The following is a 10,508-nucleotide window of genomic DNA, read 5'->3' as shown; positions in this document are numbered from 1 at the left end:
TCCACTTAACCAACCCATTTGGTCCTTCAGACCCGCTAAACTCTAGAGGTTTGCACAACATAAAGTCTTTGATCGAACATCCCCTGGATGCACGAATCGGTTCAGTACGGTTCGTCTCTACCGTAGGTATAGGGCCATTACTGTCTGTAACGACCACCCTAGGCGGTGCGTCATTACTCGGAATCGTGTTATCATTCTGTGGAGGATTAACATTTTGTTCCCCGTCATTATTGGTGGTCGTTTGATTGCTCGGAGGGGCTGGATTGGTCGAATTGTTAATACTGGCGGCGATGCGCGATACTATATCCGGTATCGCCGCCTCTAACTGTTGAGCAATCAAACGGCTCACGTCCACTTCCGACAATTGGGCTGAACGTTTTGGTGCCATTCTACACAACATCAAGAAAATATATATAATTAATACAAGTTCCAATCATAAAACACAACAAACATTCCATTCATTAATAAACATTAGTACATATTACATCCATGTCAGTTCACATACTTTTCTGTCATCATTACATAAGTTAAGTTTTCATACAAAGGGCCTATGTCGGCATCATCTCGACATAACCCGCAATGGGTCAGTGCTTGAATGATACCCAAAAGTATCTATAATGATATACCCCAAAAGAGACCCCCCCTAAGGGCCAGTGGTTGTATTATAACTACCCAAGATTCACTCTATGTTAGCATCACCACTAACTGCTTACACAGAGTATCAAAAAGCGGTCCCTGTCTACTCCCATCCTAACACAACTAAACACGGTGGTATACCAAACCCACCAACACCGCCACCAACACCACCATCACAGCCAGCATAACCCGGATCCGCGTCTCCATCCGGCCGATCATCCACTGGGAGTATGAGCACTCCCTCTTCAGCTGCGAAATCGCATACTGGTGGTCTAGTATGCAGTCCCCCAGGTACATCCGCCTCTGTACCCCCACTGTCAAGGCGGCGGAGTGCTCATTCACCTGTTCGGTGAGCACTCGCAGCCATGCCGCCGCATCCCTTTCCTGCCTAGGGAGGCCCCACACGGGTGGAGTCACAGGCTCGGACTGGGAGCGGGAGGACTCGCCCCTGCGGGTAGCAGGTCTGGGTGGGGGCGAGGTAGGTGGGACATGTGGGACACTGATCCGCGCCGTGAGGCGGGGTCCGAATCCGGGCGGGACAGGGATGGCCTGTGGTGCGGGCGGGGTAGGGGATCTGGCAATCCTGACTGGGGAGGACTGGCCAGAGCTCCTACGACTAGCCTCGCTAGGCTCTGAGCTGGATGATACGCGTATGCTCCCAGAGTTCCCGGAGCTGACTTCCTCCGGGTCCTCCTCCATCGACAAACTAGGAGTTCTCGACATTCTTTCCTGCACACAAGTTAACAAACATGTAGTTCTTTCCATAGTGTAAATCATAATCAAATTAATATGCACTTACTTATACAACTTGACCACATAACTATATTATCATATATTTGCCCATATGTTGCCAATTTTACCTATTAAAGTCCCCCGTGACTTCCCCTGAATTCCCTCGTGCGGACAAGTCTGTTATTATGTTCCGGACCATAATAACTCACTTGTCCATCCAAGTTCATCCAGACCTTGTCACAATAAATTATTAGTTGATATTCAGATCCTATAACACTTGAGCTACTGGTTATATTTTAGGTATCTTTTAAAGATATCCTAATTCTTTATAACCAATTGCTCTGATACCAAGTTCTGTAACACCCCGTAACCGCAGCGGAAACGTAAACGGGATGCAACAGACACATCTGATATCAACAGCATTGCTTATAAAGAAAATACCACTACAATAATTTAAACGTATTACATTGTTCCGAGTTTCGTTACCGACTAGGCGTTATCAAATAAGTTTTACCAATAGTACGTTAACATGTTTAAAACAAAATATAGACCCTTAAGCTTCCACAAAATAGCACACATCATCAAGCACGTATCACTCATTCCAATTTGGGTGTACATAGAAAGCATGTAAAGAAAACGGGTCAACTACGAATAGTTGGTGAGTTTCACTAATTTAAATAAACCATGACAAATCATTTTAATAATCATAAATTAATGATGTAATTATGCTGAGCCTACAAGTGAAAACTCTGTTAACCCAGAAACACATTTAATAACCTCTGGGGACACTGTTAACCCAGAAATACATTTAATAACCTCTGGGGACACTGTTAACCCTGAAAGACATTTAATAACCTCTGGGGACACTGTTAACCCAGAAACACATTTAATAACCTCTGGTGACACTGTTAACCCAGAAATACATTTAATAACCTATGGGGACACTGTTAACCCAGAACACTATTTTGGGCCTTACATTATTAGCAACTCAGACAATTACCATCTTAATACATTACCGTACGATTCCCGTACAACAAACATTATATAAATACATTCATTTCCATGCGATCGGCATGTACTTAAACACTTTGATAAAAACATGCTTTCCGCCTCGGGAAAATATTTAAAACAGTTCAATAGAAAGGGGCTCGTGAAACTCACCTTTTTTGTGAGCAAGATGTAATACTGTGAACAGCTACCGGCCCGGATCTGTAATACGATCCCTAAGTCGTTACTACACAATTTCTATTAATATAACTTAAATTCGTGTTAACCGGTACGTCTGGGGACACTGTTAACCCAGTACCGTACACGATCCGGGGACAATGTTTACCCCGAAACACTTCTCATGACTTAGATTGTGATATCACTTAGAGTTCTTTAGTCAAAATTACCATTAGTTTGTTTTCTCGTTTTGCGTGCCTAGCACGGTTAACCGTCTTTATGTTTTAAAAAATGAGTTTGGTCACATACGACCCGAAAATAGTTGTTACTGATATTTTAATTAAAGTTGTGAAATTAGAGCTCGGTTTAGACACCCCGTTTGGCCGCGGGGCCCGTTTCCGTCTTTAGTATACCGGAAACTGCTAAATCGGGTAAAATTACCCAAATCATCCGAATTACTTTCGGATGATTTATTTTTACTTGATTAACTTAGTTTCATGAAAATAGTTCATTTTTAGGGTTTTTATACACCAGTCAGCTCGCTTAGGCGAACTTTGCCGGTTTACACGTTTTAAGCTTTAAAAGTTTGTTTTTAAGTTCCATTTAGCACAAATAAATATCCGTTTAGTCTCGGATCTTGAAATTTTGCACAATTCAGTTTTTGACAGTAAGGAATTTTATAAAATATTTCCAGATTTAATTTCTATATTTAACATTTATTTATCTATTTTTAAACGTCATTTAAACACCAAATATGTCGAAAATACCAAATGACCTTAGAAAAATCCCAAATTTTTCTGGGATGACCCCTGCCATCCACATAGTCCCCTGTAATTTTTCCAGAACCAAAATCTCATTTTTCATGCCATTTTCTCCAAAACCGAGCTAGAAAAACCCTAGAATTCGTTTTACCGAAAAGCCTACTTAGACTTCTCCAATGGACCTGAAATTTTGTGTGTGACCTTTATATGTTATAAAAAGCTTATCTAAATTTTTTCAGAATTTTTCATGATGTTTAGCTATTTTTCACCATTTTTAGCCAAAACCGAGCATTAAATTCACCAAATATTCATCCTTTATCCAAAAATTACCAAAATTTCACAGATCTCATATTTTCATGTGTAGATCATCTCTGTGAAATTTCATGACTCAACTCTAAGTCTACCACAATCTGTCCAAATCTTACAAATCATACGAAAAACCGAACTACCTTGTGTTTCTAGCTTTAGATCGCAAAGATCTTGCTTTCTAGCCTTTGCTAGCAACTAGATACAACACCACACCAAGCAAGTTATACCCACAATCAAGCCATTTCTTTCATGGTTTCGGTTAAGACATCAAAACAAAGATTTTAGCCGTAAAAATTCGTTTTTGACTCTTTTAACTCCTTTCTTGGACCAAGATCCCTTGTATAACTTGTATACATCACTTGATCATGCAAGAATCGGTTTCATCTCGGGTTTTCACCCATTTTTCACTTGAAACCTCATTTTCTTAAGATCTTGGAATTAAAAAGCAAGATCAAACCATAATAACATCTTTATACCTTGTGGATCTTCTTAAAAATCAAAGGTTTTTGGTTGAATGTGTAAAGGATGGAGAGAAATGTGGAGTTGTGATTTTAGAAAAAAGAAAATGAAGTGTGTATGTGTGTGATGGGGGACCGATCGGTCCTAGTAGTGGTGTAGGGTGGGGCCCACATCTCTAATCTTGGCCACACATTCGGATTGTGTAATCCGGATAATGTTGTGGATAATCTGGTTCAGTTCGTTTTTCGGTTAAACGTTTAATTCCGCTCAAAACGAGGCCAAAAAGGTCGTTTTTCGGCTTAAAAATAAAATTTATATAAAACCGATTTAAAAATCTTAAAAACTTAAACCATGGCATTATTGACTTAACACATCATATTGTCGGTAATTGTGCATCTTTTTCGGCTTGATCGATCGTCTCTTGCTTGGTTTGATATTAAAGGTTTCGTTTATCGTACCGACGTACCAATAAATCGAAATCCTTTTTCTGTGCTATAATTCACTTATCCCGTAGCCTTAATACTTCGTAAACCTTACTAAACATCATATATTTCGTCTATAATGTAATCCCCGATTCGATCGGGTTTCAATAATCGTTCATCGGTTAATCGTAATTCCAATACGACTAGCTATACATTCGAGTATGATTCGTACTGTGAATCTTATATACTCGTATAAACACATTATAATTCATATATTCGGTATTAAATAACACGTAAATAGTATATACTGGCTAGGGTATACCTGAATTTGCCGGAATCGATACACCCAACCTTTAAGTTTGGCGCGTAGCCATATGGGATATTATGAGGATTCCCAACCTTTAAGTATGGCGCGTAGCCATATGGGATATTATGAGGATTCCCAACCTTTAAGTATGGCGCGTAGCCATATGGGATATTATGAGGATTCCCAACCTTTAAGTATGGCGCGTAGCCATATGGGATATTATGAGGATTCCCAACCTTTAAGTATGGCGCGTAACCATATGGGATATTATGAGGATTCCCAACCTTTAAGTATGGCGCGTAGCCATATGGGATATTATGAGGATTCCCAACCTTTTAAGTATGGCGCGTAGCCATATGGGATATTATGAGGATTCCCAACCTTTAAGTATGGCGCGTAGCCATATGGGATATTATGAGGATTCCCAACCTTTAAGTATGGCGCGTAGCCATATGAGTACAATCATGGTTGTTCTTATCCTGATTTTGGATTAGACTGTTCATTTGTTATGTCGCTTACGCGCGGCCTGCGCAATGTCTTCTTTATTCTCACGCGCAGATGCGGTGCGTGAGCGCGCATGATGTGTGAGCATCTAATATGCATGAGCGTACGTGAAGCCCAATAACATATGTGATGCGTGAGCATACGAGATGCGTGAGCGTGTGATATGCGTGAGCATACGTGATGCGTGAGCATATGTGGTATGCGTGAGCATACGTGATACGCGTGAGCATGCGTGATGCGTGAGCACGTGATATGCGCCACGAGCATAGGTTTTGGCTGTCTTCATGAGCATGTGATATGCGTGAGCTGTGGCGTAGAGTAATCGCCGGAAGCGCGCATGCGATCCGCTGTGGCGTAGAGTAATCGCCGGGAGCGCGCATGCAATTCGCTGTGGCGTAGAGTGATCGCCGGGGGCGCGCATGCGACCCGCTGTGGCGTAGAGTGATCGCCGGGAGCGCGCATGCGGCCCGCTGTGGCGTGTAGTGATCGCCGGGAGCGCGCATGCGACCCGCTGTGGCGTAGAGTGATCGCCGGGAGCGCGCATGCGACCCGCTGTGGCGTAGAGTGATCGCCGGGAGCGCGCATGCGGAATCCGAAGTTGATCCACAGGGAGCGATTTTGATCCGCGGTGGCGCGCACGATCTAGAGATTTTGAATATCCACATCAGGTAGGTTTTATGTAAAACCAACAGATCTAATAGGATTTATAGATCTATGAATATGAAGTGTGACTGTTGCTCAAACGAACCCAGATCTGAAAAAATCATAACTAGATTTGGTATATTTCACTTAGAAAAAACACAGATCTTAGGGTTTTCCCCAAAAGTTCGGTGGTATTTCTTCCTGTGTATTTCCAGATCTGGAAGTATTTTTTAGATCTACGGATTTTTGGATTTCCCTAGAACATATCTGAAAGAAGAAACCGTAGACCCGAGATATTGATGAACAGATCGGAGGGCCGAGACGAGAAGCGAAGCGTGGTTCATTGCCGTCCCACGGATGGCGCCAATGTCGAAGCACGAGATGAATCTGACCTGATGCATGACGATGTTTCCACGGATTTCGAGATGAACGAACCACGTCTTGATCTTCTTCTCCGGCTGGTTGGGATCTGCAATGACTTTTTGGGGGTGTGGAGGTGACCGCTAAGAAATCTCCAGGATCTCTTGTTCACAGACACAAAAATATGGTGGTGGCTCTTATTGAGAATAACCAACCCCTAATAAGGAGGTGGAGACCTCCTTATATAGGGAGCCTCATGGCCACCATCATGGTACCCTAATGGGCCTAGCCCAGTTAGGGTTACCTCCACAAAACCCCCTCAGCCCAATAACATTGTATTAGTCCATATAATAAAATAAGCCAAACATAATAAATTTAGGGTCGTAAAACCGGGTTTAGTACCATACCCCTACAGATAGAAATGGAAAATGATCATTTGGAAAATGAAGAAAGGATAAACAAATTTGAATAATTTATAAAATTACGGTCTCCTACAGATTAGCAATTGTCATTTTGCTATCAAACACTAGTGCGATATTGAGTACCTTTTAATTTAAATTATCCTATCTCTGGTTGATTTGTAAAAGATGTTTTGAATTATATTTAACATTTTCTTCCTTTTCTAGCATAAAAGATCCAGAATTTTGTTCTTTGTTTTTGAATCATGCACAAAATTAAAACTAATGCATAAGATGTAGAAAAAAAATATAAAATAAAAAACAATAAGAAGCGTTGAAAAAGCGTAGGAAAATAAATCAAAACAAATTTAGATACCGTGGGAAAATAAAAACCATATTTAGATGCGTTGGAAATGTGCAAGAAAGTATATTAATGTATATGAAAATTCGTAAAAAAGTGAAAACAAAAGTATAAAGTATTTGCGTCAAAAATGCGTTGGACACTTCTAACGATATATTTTTGTAGGTAATGTGTTGGAAAATGTGTAGAAAATTTTCTTCCACGAGGCTTTTTTCCACATACCTATTTTTATCGGAAACGGTGATTTCTTACGCATTTCCAACGGAAACTGACGTAGAAAGATGACCAATTTTCTAGTAGTGTTCTATCGTGTCATTATTATAACAATGATTATTGATCTTAGCATGTTTACCCTAAAAACTAACTCGTTTAACTTTATGTCACTTAATGTTGGGTTGTATTATGTTAATGAATTGTGAAATTGATGCATGGTATTATACTAATCAAATTGTCGATCCCCTATTGTTAACTAAAAATGTTCTATTTTTAGACCTTGATGAGGAGTTCTTTTTAAGTGGGGATGAAGAGGGATAATTTGATTGATGTCCTCTGTCATAAATAAATACCTGTGAGCCCTAATCACACCAACCTTGATCATAAACCTTGATCAGTTTCTACAAAATAAACTAAAAGTACACAAACTTTATTTAATTCTTACTAGCTAAACTTTAAAACTATTACAAAGTATAAAGCTTCAAGTGACAAATAAACTAAAAGGGGTTTTTATTTTCAAGCAAGCCAAAACTCTTTTGTCACTTGCTTTCTACTTACCATCACACTGTCAACTTCAGTCCTTCTCTTCCAGATATCCCTTTTGATACTCTCCCATCTGCATCTCTCTCTTTCCATCTCTTATACACACACACACACACACACACACAACCCTCTATGTGCAATCTCCCTCTTTACAAACTCTCCTATTTGTACCACAACTTCACTCATGCAATCCTTCAATCTTCTCCTTCATCATCATTAACTTCTTGTTCATTCAATCATCCACCATGGAAAATCAACAAGATCATGATTCAGGAAACAAAACCAACAGCAGTTACCTATGCAGGCAAAGCAGTACAAGGTGGACACCCACAAGTGATCAAATCAGAATCCTTAAAGAACTTTACTACAACAATGGAATCCGGTCTCCAACCGCCGATCAGATTCAGCGAATCGCTTCTCGTCTCAGACACTACGGCAAGATCGAAGGCAAGAATGTGTTTTATTGGTTTCAGAACCATAAAGCTCGTGAAAGACAAAAGAAACGCTTTATCCCACCTCCACCACAACCTCCACCATCAACCACCACCATCCTCCCATCTCCGGTCACCGATCACCACCACCACTACCACAGCATGCAACCTTATTTCTGTAACCACCAACAACTCAAACTCCATCACATGATCTCACCACCAGGTACAAAAACCCTAATTCTTTATTCATTTTAGCTCACTTTCATTTATTATATCTCCTGTGTGCATGTTGAAAGTTGTAGATGGTGGTTCTTCTTCTTCTTCATCACAAGCATTCTTGCCTGCCGCCTACAGCTATGGAGCTATCACCATGGAAAAAAGTTTCAGAGTATATATACACATACATAGAATTTTATTTATTTATTTTTTGAAGTAGAGAGTTTTGACTTTAATTTGATGTTTGATGATGGTTGGGGTAAGAGATGATTTATCTATTTTTTTTGGTTTTTAGGTGGTCTGTAAATGGCATTTTCAGATCTTAGGGGTTGTTTGAGATTACTTATTTTCATCAACTTATAACTTTTAAATTTTATGAAAAGTTATAAGCTTGTTTGGTATTGAAAATGTTTGCGAGTGTACAAGTCAATAAGTTACAGTATTGTAACTTATTGACTTAAGGTGTCAGGAGGGAAGATAAGGAAATCCCAAACACCCCTTAGTTTTCGGTTTACAGGCTCTTACTAATGTCACTAAAAACAACACTACTTTGACCCATTAGTAATTGTCAACCGAAAACTATGACCAACACATCCTGTTCATGGAAGTCGCCACCTAGGGCACTTTCGTAGATGCCATTTTCAGAACACCCAAAAAGAAAAAAAAATCTAACATCTAACCCACAAACCTGATTCAAAAACCAAAACTCACTATTTAAACAAAAATAAAAAAAAAAGTTCCACATACATAATCTATATGTACGTTGTCATCATGTCAGAGTGTCCACTATTGTTACAAAATTTTGTGAAATTTTTTTTTAGGATTGTTCACTATCACCTGTAGGAGAACACCATGATTTCGGGTCATGGGTGGGAGGGGATTTGTGTTCAATGAAGCCCGATAATGAAACTCCGGAGGAAGACGACGACGGTGGAGGAAGAGAGCTATCAACCAAGATCAAGACACTTCCACTCTTTCCAATCCCTGGCAGGTCTACCACCACCCTCGGCGGTGACAGCCATCATGATATGTTTAAGATGGAGGAGTCGGAGGATAGCAGTGGAGGATATTATACCGGTGGAAACTGGTTTCGTACTGATGGAAGGACTTCACTTGAATTAAGCCTAAACTCGTACGGATATTATGACTAGTTTTATTGTTGTTAGTCAACCAGTTATGACTTGGGTTAGCAATTATAGATGTGATTATGGATCTATTAATTGTTTCACTTCTAAATATAGACACCGACCTATAACTATGATATCGATGTTATGTAATAATAAATACTAGGATAGTACCCGTGTTACACACTGCTTTAAAATAAAAAAAGTAACAAAAATTAATATAGATAACCATAAATTTTCATAAATAGACAACCATATATTAACATTAAGATGGCCTAAACAAAATATTAGAGAGTAACATTGTTTACATAAAAAGTTAATAGTTATACAAACTTGTTTATATTAGTAAAGTTATAAAAATATTTAAACCGTATTATCCTAGTATAAACTTCAAAATTTTTTGTCCAATTGAGTCCCCGATTAGTTTTTAAACTGTATTATCTAATTTCAACCAGTGTTTAACATACCAATCAGATTAAGTATTAAACTAAATTGTTAATGTATGCCATAATTAGTTTACGTTAACATTAATATCTAGAAGATTATGTAAAACTAAAAACAAAATATGTGAATGTAATTATTACTATAAAAAATAGACAATCATAAATTTCACAAGAAAACATTTAGAAAATCATAAAATTTAACATAACTTTATAACAACAATCTTAGAAATTTAGATGCTTTTAAAAAAAATACAACAAACTGGTCATCAAAATCATGATATTTTGTCACTGTTATATTAAACAAACACACATAATAAACATAACTTAGTAACCAAACTATTGATTATTCAAATTGTCTTAATACAAACTTAATACTAAAAAAAAAGCTAAATATACACATAAACAGGAGAGACCAAAAGAAGATCTAAATATGTCGGAGTCAAATTTACCAACCATCAACTTCTTCAAAATTTCACCAAAAAA

The 10,508-nt window shown here is 38.8% G+C and overlaps 1 pseudogene; it reads left to right on the top strand.

Annotated features, from left to right (window-relative positions):
* Window positions 1–7,943: 7,943 nt before the first annotated feature.
* Window positions 7,944–9,609, top strand: LOC143608720 (protein WUSCHEL-like; annotated as a pseudogene).
* Window positions 9,610–10,508: the final 899 nt, after the last annotated feature.

The sequence above is a fragment of the Bidens hawaiensis genome, unplaced genomic scaffold (genome assembly GCF_021521415.1).
Source record: "Bidens hawaiensis isolate Kalapana, Puna unplaced genomic scaffold, B.hawaiensis_p1.1 tig00419420_1, whole genome shotgun sequence".
Taxonomy (NCBI): domain Eukaryota; kingdom Viridiplantae; phylum Streptophyta; class Magnoliopsida; order Asterales; family Asteraceae; genus Bidens; species Bidens hawaiensis.
This window is presented reverse-complemented; position numbering and strand designations above follow the sequence as displayed.